This window comes from Pan troglodytes, chromosome 1, assembly GCF_028858775.2.
Source record: "Pan troglodytes isolate AG18354 chromosome 1, NHGRI_mPanTro3-v2.0_pri, whole genome shotgun sequence".
NCBI classification, from domain to species: Eukaryota; Metazoa; Chordata; class Mammalia; order Primates; family Hominidae; genus Pan; species Pan troglodytes.
Genome location: NC_072398.2, coordinates 190,021,741 through 190,031,233, shown reverse-complemented (window position 1 = coordinate 190,031,233; position 9,493 = coordinate 190,021,741). Strand labels below are relative to the sequence as shown.

At 43.3% G+C, this 9,493-nt stretch overlaps 2 pseudogenes; both read right to left on the bottom strand.

The window, feature by feature from the left end:
• Positions 1-470: 470 nt before the first annotated feature.
• LOC100609832 (serine/threonine-protein phosphatase 2A catalytic subunit alpha isoform-like) lies at positions 471-2,136 on the bottom strand (annotated as a pseudogene).
• A 2,418-nt stretch (positions 2,137-4,554) lies between these two features.
• On the bottom strand, positions 4,555-6,764 carry LOC101058836 (ubiquitin-conjugating enzyme E2 variant 1-like; annotated as a pseudogene).
• Positions 6,765-9,493: the final 2,729 nt, after the last annotated feature.

Genomic DNA, 9,493 nt, shown 5'->3' with positions numbered 1-9,493 from the left:
ATTTTTTGAATGTTAACTATTTTCTGACACTTTGGAGTTACTGTTGCTGTCCCCATTTCCATTAAGTCAATATACAATTCATGGCAATCCTGTTCAAATTTAAAATTCTTTTTCTTTTTCTTTTTTTTTTTTTTGAGATGGATTTTTGGTCTTGTCTCCCAGGCTGGAGTGCAATGGCACGATCTCGGCTCACTGCAACCTCTGCCTCCTGGGTTCACGCGATTCTCCTGCCTCAGCCTCCCCAGTAGCTAGGATTACAGGCGCATGTCACCATGCCCGGCTAATTTTGTGTTTTTAGTAGATTTTAGTGTATTTTGTATTTTTAGTAGATTTTAGTGTATTTTATATTTTAGTTTCACCATGTTGGCCAGGCTGGTCTTGAACTCCTGACCTCAGGTGATTCTCCCGCCTTGGCCTCCCAAAGTGCTGGGATTACAGGCGTGAGCCACCATGCCCAGCTTAAAATTTCATTACAGGAAGTAATCTGGGGTACAGTGAGTAACATGTGGCTTGCCTCTGTGAGGTGCTGGGTCATACTGCAAAAAAAGAGTATTTTAGAGTATTATCAAGTTCCATGATTGCAGTGTGATTACCACAATGATAGCAATAGTTTGGAGTACTGAAGATGGCTACTACATTCCAGTCATGACACCAGTTATGTCCCACCATCACCAGCTGGTGAGCTCTAGACACCAACCTGAGGCCACTGGCATGATTAAATGTCTCAGAAGTATCTTGCCCAAAGGTGTAACCATCTCCTCAAAGAGATATACCCCAGCCACCATGGTCATCTGGATCTGAGTATAGCAAGTCACCCATTGGACCCTCATGGGGAATTTTCTGTAGGCAATTCAGTGTTCTGATGTGATGCGGTGTATCTACAGATGGCGACAGGCCACCATGGAGACAGAAGAGCTGCCCATCCACCAAGGCAGTGAGAGGAAGATGGCCTGTAAAGGCCGGGCATGGCGGCTCATGCCTGTAATCCCAGCGCTTTGGGAGACCAAAGCAGGTGGATCACTTATGCCCAGGAGTTCAAGACCAGCCTAAGCAACATGGTGAAAAACTCATCTCTACAAAAAAATACAAAAAATTAGCCGGGCATGATGGTGCACACCTGTAGTCCCAGCTACCTGGGAGGCTGAAGTAGGAGGCTCACTTGGGCCAGGGAGATTGAAGCTGCAGTGAGCCATCTTTGTGCCCTTGGACTCCAATCTGGGTGGCCCAGTCTTTGAAAAAAAAAAATCTGGAAAATATTTCTAAACATTTGCATTTCCATGTTTTCTTAAACACTCTTCATAAGAACCATAAACTTGTGTGATCTGCCTGCTCTCATGATTCCTTGGAAGAATGGTGACACATTCATGGTAAGAAACCTTAAGAGCTAGGAGCAGCATAACTATTTCAATTGAATAATATCCTCTGTCAATATAATCTCCTGTAAACAAGTAATTTGTATCTGGTAATTTTCTATTAATTTTTTTTTGAGACAGGATCTGGCTATATTGCCCAGGCTGGTCTTGAACTCCAGGACTCAAGCAATCCATCTGCCTTGGCCTCTGAAAATGCTAGGATTACAGGTGTGAGCCACCACATCCAGCCTGTATCTGTATCTGGTAATTTTCTATTTTTGTTTTTGTTTTTGTTTTTTTTTTTTTGAGACGGAGAGCTCACTCTATCACCCAGGGTGGAGTGCAGTGGCACGCTCTCAGCTCACTGCAACCTCTGCCTCCCAGGTTCAAGTGATTCTCCTGCCTCAGCCTCCTGAGTAGCTGGGAAGCTAATTTTTGTATTTTTAATAGAGACAGGGTTTCACCATGTTGGCCAGGCTGGTCTCCAACTCCTGACCCCAAATGATCCGCCCGCCTCAGCCTCCCAAAGTGCTAGGATTACAGGCGTGACCCATCGTGCCCGGCCATCTGGTAATTTTCTAAACAGTTCCATGAGAACATGAAATTGCCCATGCTTATCTCCAGAGACAGTGACTGGACACCAAACCTCTTGTGCATTGGATTCTTCTGTCAGGATTTCTTTAGCCTCCTTGCAGAGGCTCTTGACCTGGGACTTGGATAGCTACTTTCTCTGGTTCAGCTGCTTGATCCACTGGTCCAGCTCCTTGAAGAACACCTCATCCATGATGCCACCTGCCTGAGCTGGCTGCTGCACACGGGCCACATGCATCTGTGGCCACTGACAGTTGCTTGGTGCTGCTGCTGGCCCACAGACTCTCCACAGTGCTCGGCCAACAACTACTGTGTCTCTTCCCTACTCACTCTGGCTCCAGAGCTTGGTTCTCTGAAATCGTGAGTATTTCGAAATACTTGAAACAACAAAGTTCAATTGAGTTCAAAGTCCACTTACATCATTTCAAGCAATTTCATTCATTCATGCCAGAAAAGCAAGTACTGTTAGAGTCTTCCATTAAAATTTCAATTTCATTTTAAAATTTTGCGCAGGAATTTTGTGTAGCTGTTTCAAACACAAAATCTAAAAATTGATGTGCACAGAAGGAAGCTCAGATCTCTAAATAAAACTTTTGAAAAGATTTTATTTGGAAGTATTTACAAATTCAACATTTAATATCTTTGCTAATTATTTTTCAGGGGTATCCCAGGCCCATGAAATTAGATGATTATAATCCTTGGTTTATGGTACATTCTTTTTTTTTTTTTTTTTTTTTTTTTGAGACAGAGTATTTTACTATGTCACCCAGGCTGGAGTGCAGTGGTGCGATCTCAGCTCACTGCAACCTCCGCCTCCTGGGTTCAAGTGATTCTCCTGCCTCAGCCTCCCGAGTAGCTGGGATTACAGGTGCACGCCACCACGTCCAGCTAATTTTTTTTTGTATTTTTAGTAGCGATGGGGTTTCACTACGTTGGCCAGGCTGTTCTCAAGCTCCTGACCTCAAGTGATCTGCCTGCCTCGGCCTCCCAAAGTGCTGGGATTACAGGCATGGGCCACCACGCCCCGGCAATGGCACATTCATAACAGGTCCAGGGCCAGCATGGTGGCTTATGCCTGTAACCCTAGCAATTTAGGAGGCTGAGGCAGGAGGATGGCTTGAGCCCAGGAGTTCAAGACCAGCCTGGGCAACATAGGGAGACCCTGTCTCTACAAAATGTAATAACAAATTAGTTGGGTGTGTTGGCATGAGCCTATATTCCTAGCTACATGTGAGGCTGAGATGGAAGGATTGTTTGAACCCGGAAGTTCGAGGCTGAAGTGAGCTGTGATTGTGCCAATGTGCTCCAGCCTGGGTGACAAAGTGAGACCCTGTCTCTAAAAACACTTTGTCTCTGAAAAAAAAAGAAAAAAGAAAAGAAAAAAAAAGAGGCCAGGCCTGGTAGTGGCTCATGCCTATAATTCCAGCACTTTGGGACACCAAGGTAGGAGGATTGCTTGAGGATTTTGAGACCAGCCCAGGCAACATAGTGAGATCCTCACCTCTACAAAAAATAGAAAAAATTAGCTGGGCGTAGTGTCACAGGCCTGTAGTCCTAGATACCTGGGAGGCTGAGGTGGGAGGATAGCTTGAGCCTGAGAGGTTAAGGCTGCAGTGAGCCATGATTGTGCCACTGCTCTCCAGCCTGGGGCACAGAGCAAGACCACTTCTCAAAAACAAACAAATAATAATAATGTAACATCTCACCCCAAACCAAAGCTAGTACCTTGACTTTTTAGGTACAAATAACCATACGTGCATCCCCTGCAGCATGGATCCTGGACATTTTGCTTTTGTGGGCCTCTTCCTAAACACACATATACACGTGCACAAAAATATATATGTATACCAGATGTGTACAAAAATATATATGTATACGTATATTTTATGATTGCATTGGTAATAAAGAATATGTTGTTATATAGTAAAACATTTTCTTTGAACTAAAAAGTTCATTAGTTTCTTCTGATTAAAAAGATAATAATGGCCGGGTGCGGTGGCTCACTTCTGTAATCCCAGCACTTTGGGAGGCTGAGGCTGGTGGATCATGAGCTCAGGAGTTCGAGACCAGCCTGGGCAACATAGCGAGGCCCCCATCTTTACAAAAAATACAAAAATTAAAAATTGGTCAGGCATGGTGGCGCGTGCCTGTAGTTCCAGCTACTCGGGAGGCTGAGGCACGAGAATCGCTTGAACCAGGAGGCAGAGGTTGCAGTGAGCTAAGATAGCACAACTGCACTCCAGCCTGGGCGACAGAGTGAGACTCTGTCTCAAAAAACAAAACAAAACAAAAAACACATTTTCATGGACCCCTAAAAGTATTTTGGGCCCTAGGCACGGTGCCTGTGGTGCCTCATGGATGAGTCAGCCTTCCTTCCCTGGCACCAGGTCCCCATCAGCCTGGGTCCTGTCTGCTCACCATTCTCGTTTTCCTTGTTATAATTTCTTGCAATAATATGTATTCCTTAAGAGTACATTTTTGGTTATAGCACAACTTATATGTTTCAAATGGACCAAAATTAGTATCATTTACGGTATCTTAAGATAAATTTCCTTTGAATGAGCTTCTTTTCCTGTACTTTGAGGTCTACGAGATGTATCTAGAAAACTTACTACTGTGGAAAATGAAGTCGTTTAAAGCAAACTCCAGGGGGAAGGAAAAGGGCCTGTGGTTTTCCTTTTGGATAATTGCTGTAATGCTGTCCTTCAGGCAGCTGAGGGAGTTTCATGTTTTCACTAGACATCTTTAGGCGCTGAAGCTCTTGCAGGACAACTTTGATGTTATATGGATTCTGCCATTTTGCTAGCACTAATAAGGTTCTTGGTCCACCACTCCATTAGAACTACTAACTCCATTCTTATTAATTTTTGTTACAAATCTTACAAACGGAGGTGCTGTGGAGTATTTAGGTCCATATTCTATTTTTGTAGCTGCATATTCTGTTTTCATAAATTGGCTACCATCTTGTGTTGCTGTTGCTCAAAGGCTCAAAAGAGTACTTTTAATGTTAGTCATTTTTAACTTCGCGAAATAATATAATCTTTTTTTTTCCCCTGATACGGAGTCTTGCTCTGTCACTCAGGCTGGAGTGCAGTGGCACAATCTCAGCTCACTGCAACCTCTGCCTCCCGGGTTCAAGCGATTCTCCTGCCTCAGCCTCCCGAGTAGCTGGGATTACAGGTGCACACCACCATGCCCAGCTAATTTTTTGTATTTTTAGTAGAGACTACGGGGTTTCACTATGTTGTCCAGGCTGGTCTTGAACTCCTGACCTTGTGATCCGCCCACCTCAGCTTCCCAAAGTGCTGGGATTACAGGCGTGAGCCACTGTGCCCAGCCTATAATCTTTTGAGAACTACTTTTCTCACTTACTATTAGATTGGCAAGATTAATTCACATCTGAGGCATGTCCCTGCAGTTCATTCATCTTGATTGCTGTCTATTGTGTACCATACATGAGCGTACCAAGGTCTATTCATCACTGTCCTATCCCATTTAGCATAGGGTGTGTTTTCATCCTTTCCTACAGGAAAAAAACAACCCCAATACTTCAATGGCTTGTTGTAGCAAACGTTTATTTCTAGTTCTCATTCTGTGAGGCCAAGAGTCAGCTGCAGCTCTCCTAGGAAAGGGTCTTTTTCCAACGAAGAGGCCTAGCAAGGTGAAGAGGGAATTAATAATTATGAGCAAATGCAACTGATCCCAGATGGTTTCCAGTTTTACTGAATGGACAGTGCAGCTAGGGTAAAACTGCTGGGTCATAAGCTATAAGAATGTTTGGTTTTAGAAGATTATGCCAGACCTTTCCATAATGGTGTCACCAATTTAAATTTCCACCAGCAATATGCAAGAGATCCTGGAGCTCTACATCCTTCCAACACTCCATATTATGAAACTTTAAACTGTCGCAAATTGAAGGGATGTAAAATGGTGTTTCACCGAGCCTTGGTTTGTGTTTTCCTGATCACTAACAACGTTCGACATCTCTTTAAACTTACTGGCTATATGTGTTTCTTCTTCTCTTAAATGCCTGCTTGGCCAGCCATGGTGGCTCACGCCTGTAATCCCAGCACTTTGGGAGGCTGAGGGGGGTGGATCACCTGAGGTCGTGAGCTCGAGATCAGCCTGACCAACATGAAGAAACCCCGTCTCTACTAAAAATACAAAAACTTAGCCGGGCGTGGTGGCGCGTGCCTGTAATCCCAGCTACTCGGGAGGCTGAGGCAGGAGAATCACTTGAACCCGGGAGGTGGAGGTTGCGGTGAGCCGAGATTGTGCCATTGCACTCCAGCCTGGGCAACAAGAGCGAAACTCCATCTCAAAACAAACAAACAAACAGAAAACTCCTGCTCATACCTTTTGTGTCCATTTTTCTTTCTTACTGAATTGTAGAAGTTTTTTTTTTTTTTTTTTTTTTTTTTTAAGGGGCTTGCTCTGTCCCCTAGACTAGAGTGCAGTGGTATGATCATGGCTCACTGTAGCCTTGACCTCCCTGGGCTCAGGTGATCCTCCCACCTCAGCCTCCCGAGTAGCTGGGACCACAGGCAGTCCACCTATATTTTCTACTAATAGTTTTAAAGTTTTATTTTTAAAATTTAAGTCCTTAAAACATCTAGTGCAGATCTTTGTTTATGTTGTGAAGTAATTTTTCCAGCTCTGTTTATTGGCCCATCCTCCCTTTCTTCACTGTGATATGCCACTCCTGCCGCATATATATACCATATATATGTGGATCTGATTCTGGTCTCTCTACTCCTTCTCAGGGGTCAATGTGTCTGTCCCTATGTGGATACCGTACTGTCTTAATGGCTGTAGCTTCATCGTGGGTCCAGATTCTTGGCAGGGGTGATGAACCCTGCCCCACTCCACCCCCACTACTCTGCCCAGTAACAGGGAGAAGCACCCTCTGCTGGCTCTGCTCCTTCCAAATAAGTGGCCTCAGGCATACTGTCTATTTCCCTTTTGAATCTTGGTATTCTTGTGCATAAACCAGGGAGTAATGATTCTACCTCATAAGAATGTTCTGAGCATCCAATAAGACTGTACATAAATAAAGCTTCTGGCACAGCGCCTATTTGTTGGGCCTGAATGTTTGTGAAATGGGGTCCAGAGACGTTCAATGACGTGCTCAAGGTCACAGGACCAGACCCATAATATGCTGTCTTCTCACTGCTGAGCTTCAAAGACCATTTCCAGACAAGTTAGCCTTCTCAAGAGTCTCTCTTCCATTTTCTTCACTTCCAGAAAAAAACAAAGGTAAGAAAGAAAGAAAGAAAGCAAAGCAAAGCAAAGCAAAGCAAAGAAAGAAAAGAATCCATTTCCAAAAGCTCACAGCATACCACAGTTCCCAATGACTGCATCTTTTTTGGCTTTTTCTTATCTAATGGGAACAGAATGAACTGGATCAGGGCTTCTCTAACAATGTTGGAGAGGAAGTCAGGTTTATTTAAAATTTAACTTCTTTTGGCTCTGTTACCACTGGCCTTGGCTGAGCCATGGCTCGAGGGCATCTGAAAGCAATGAGATCCGGGCATGGTTTCCAGGAGAGTCCCTGGGAGCAAGTTCAGTGTCCCTGAACTTGTCATCATGAAAATTGCAGTGGCCTTGAGGGTTAATCACTGAAGTTAGCATGTAAAGCTGGGTCTGCATCTGTGTTGTTCCCTCTGTCTCTCCTGATCCCACACAGCCAAGACACAGAGCAGGTGCGCAGTGTGGAATAAACAAAGGAAAGTGGGCAGAAAGATTTACAGTCACCTTGAGGAGACGGTTTTACCTCATTGTAGAGACATTAACAGAGCCAAAGAAAGGGTGTGCAGCTTCTCAGGAGATTTGTTGCTATTATAGTGAGAAAGGTTTGGAAAAGATTATGAGCATGTTCAAAGTTACGATAATTAAAGCGTGTTAGCTCAGAAACTGAAGACAAAGAAGTAGAGTGGAATTGAATTCACAAATAGACCTAAACACATAAGAAAATCTGGTGTATGATAAGGGTGGCATTTCACATATGTAAGGGGAAACTACATGTTGATGAGACATCTGGAAAAAAACCAAACTGAATCTCTAACTTACTGCATGCACTGAAATATATTCCAGATGGATTAAGTATGCATTGGTAAAAAACAAAACCATAAACATGCTAGAAGAAAATATCAGAGAAGGTTTTCCTAATCATGAAGTGGAGAAAATCTTTCTAAAATATGACACAAATCCCAGAAGTTATCAAGGAAAAGATGGACAGATCTTACTACATAAATATTTTTAAACTTCTGTAGGGGGAAAAAACATATGCAAGGCAAATGACAAACACTAAATTATAAAAAATACTGATTTGCTTTCCACATGGCAGATGAGAGCTAATAACCTGATATGCAAAGACCTCCTACAAATCAACTTAAAAAAAAAAAAGTACAGGCTGGGTGCAGTTGCTGACGCTTGTAATCCCAGCACTTTGGGAGGCCAAGGTGGGCAGATCACAAGGTCAGGAGTTTGAGACTAGCCTGGCCAACATGGTGAAACCCCATCTCTACTGAAGTTACAAAAAATGAGCCCAGTGTAGTGGCACACACCTGTGACCCCAGCTACTTGGATGGGTGAGGCAGGAGAATCACTTGAACCTGGGAGGTGGAGGTTGCAGTGAGCCGAGATCACGCCATTGTACTCTAGCCTGGGCAACAGGGTGAGACTCTGCCTCAAAAAAAAGAAAATTAATTAATTATTTTAAAATATTTAAAAAGTACAAAGGAAGGAAGAAAACCATGAGTAAGAAAAATATAATCAGGCGTGGTGGCTCACACCTGTAATCCCAACACTTACAGAGGCCTAGGCGGGTGGTTCAGTTGAGGTCAGTAGTTTAAGACCAGCCTAGGTAACATGGTAAAACCCTGTCTCTACCAAAAATACAAAAATTAGCCAGGCATGGTGGTGGGTGCCTGTAGTCCCAGCTACTTGGGAGGCTGAGGCAGGGGAATCACTTGACCCTGGGAGGAGGAAGTTGCAGTAAGCCAAGATCACACCACTGCACTCCAGCCTGGGCAATAGAGTGAGACTCTGTCTCAAAAAAAGAAAAGAAAAGAAAAATAGAGAAACGACATGGGAAAATACACTTTATAGAAGATGACATTCAAATGGCCAATCAACTCAGGAAGAGATGTTTGACTCCACAGAAATCCAAATGAAAACAACAATGGGATAATATATTTCATGTATCAGACTGCAAAAATTAAAAGGCACCCAGTGTCGGGGAGAGTGTCAGTTGGTCTCTCATCACTCCTGGGGCAAATGCAAATTGCAATATTATTTTTGGAAAGAAATTCATCTATTTCATCAGAACTTTATATTTATGTGCCCTTTGATCAAATCCATTCCACCTTTGAGAATTTATTTTATTGAAATAATGGCAAAAGTGAGCAAAGAGAAATATATAGCGGTTCTTTGCAGCATTGTTTATAATAACAAAAGACAGGAATTGCATGTGTATCACCAGAGAATTGGGTACTTCATGGTGTGTCCATACTATACAGCTGATAAAAAGAATGAGGGAGATCCATCTA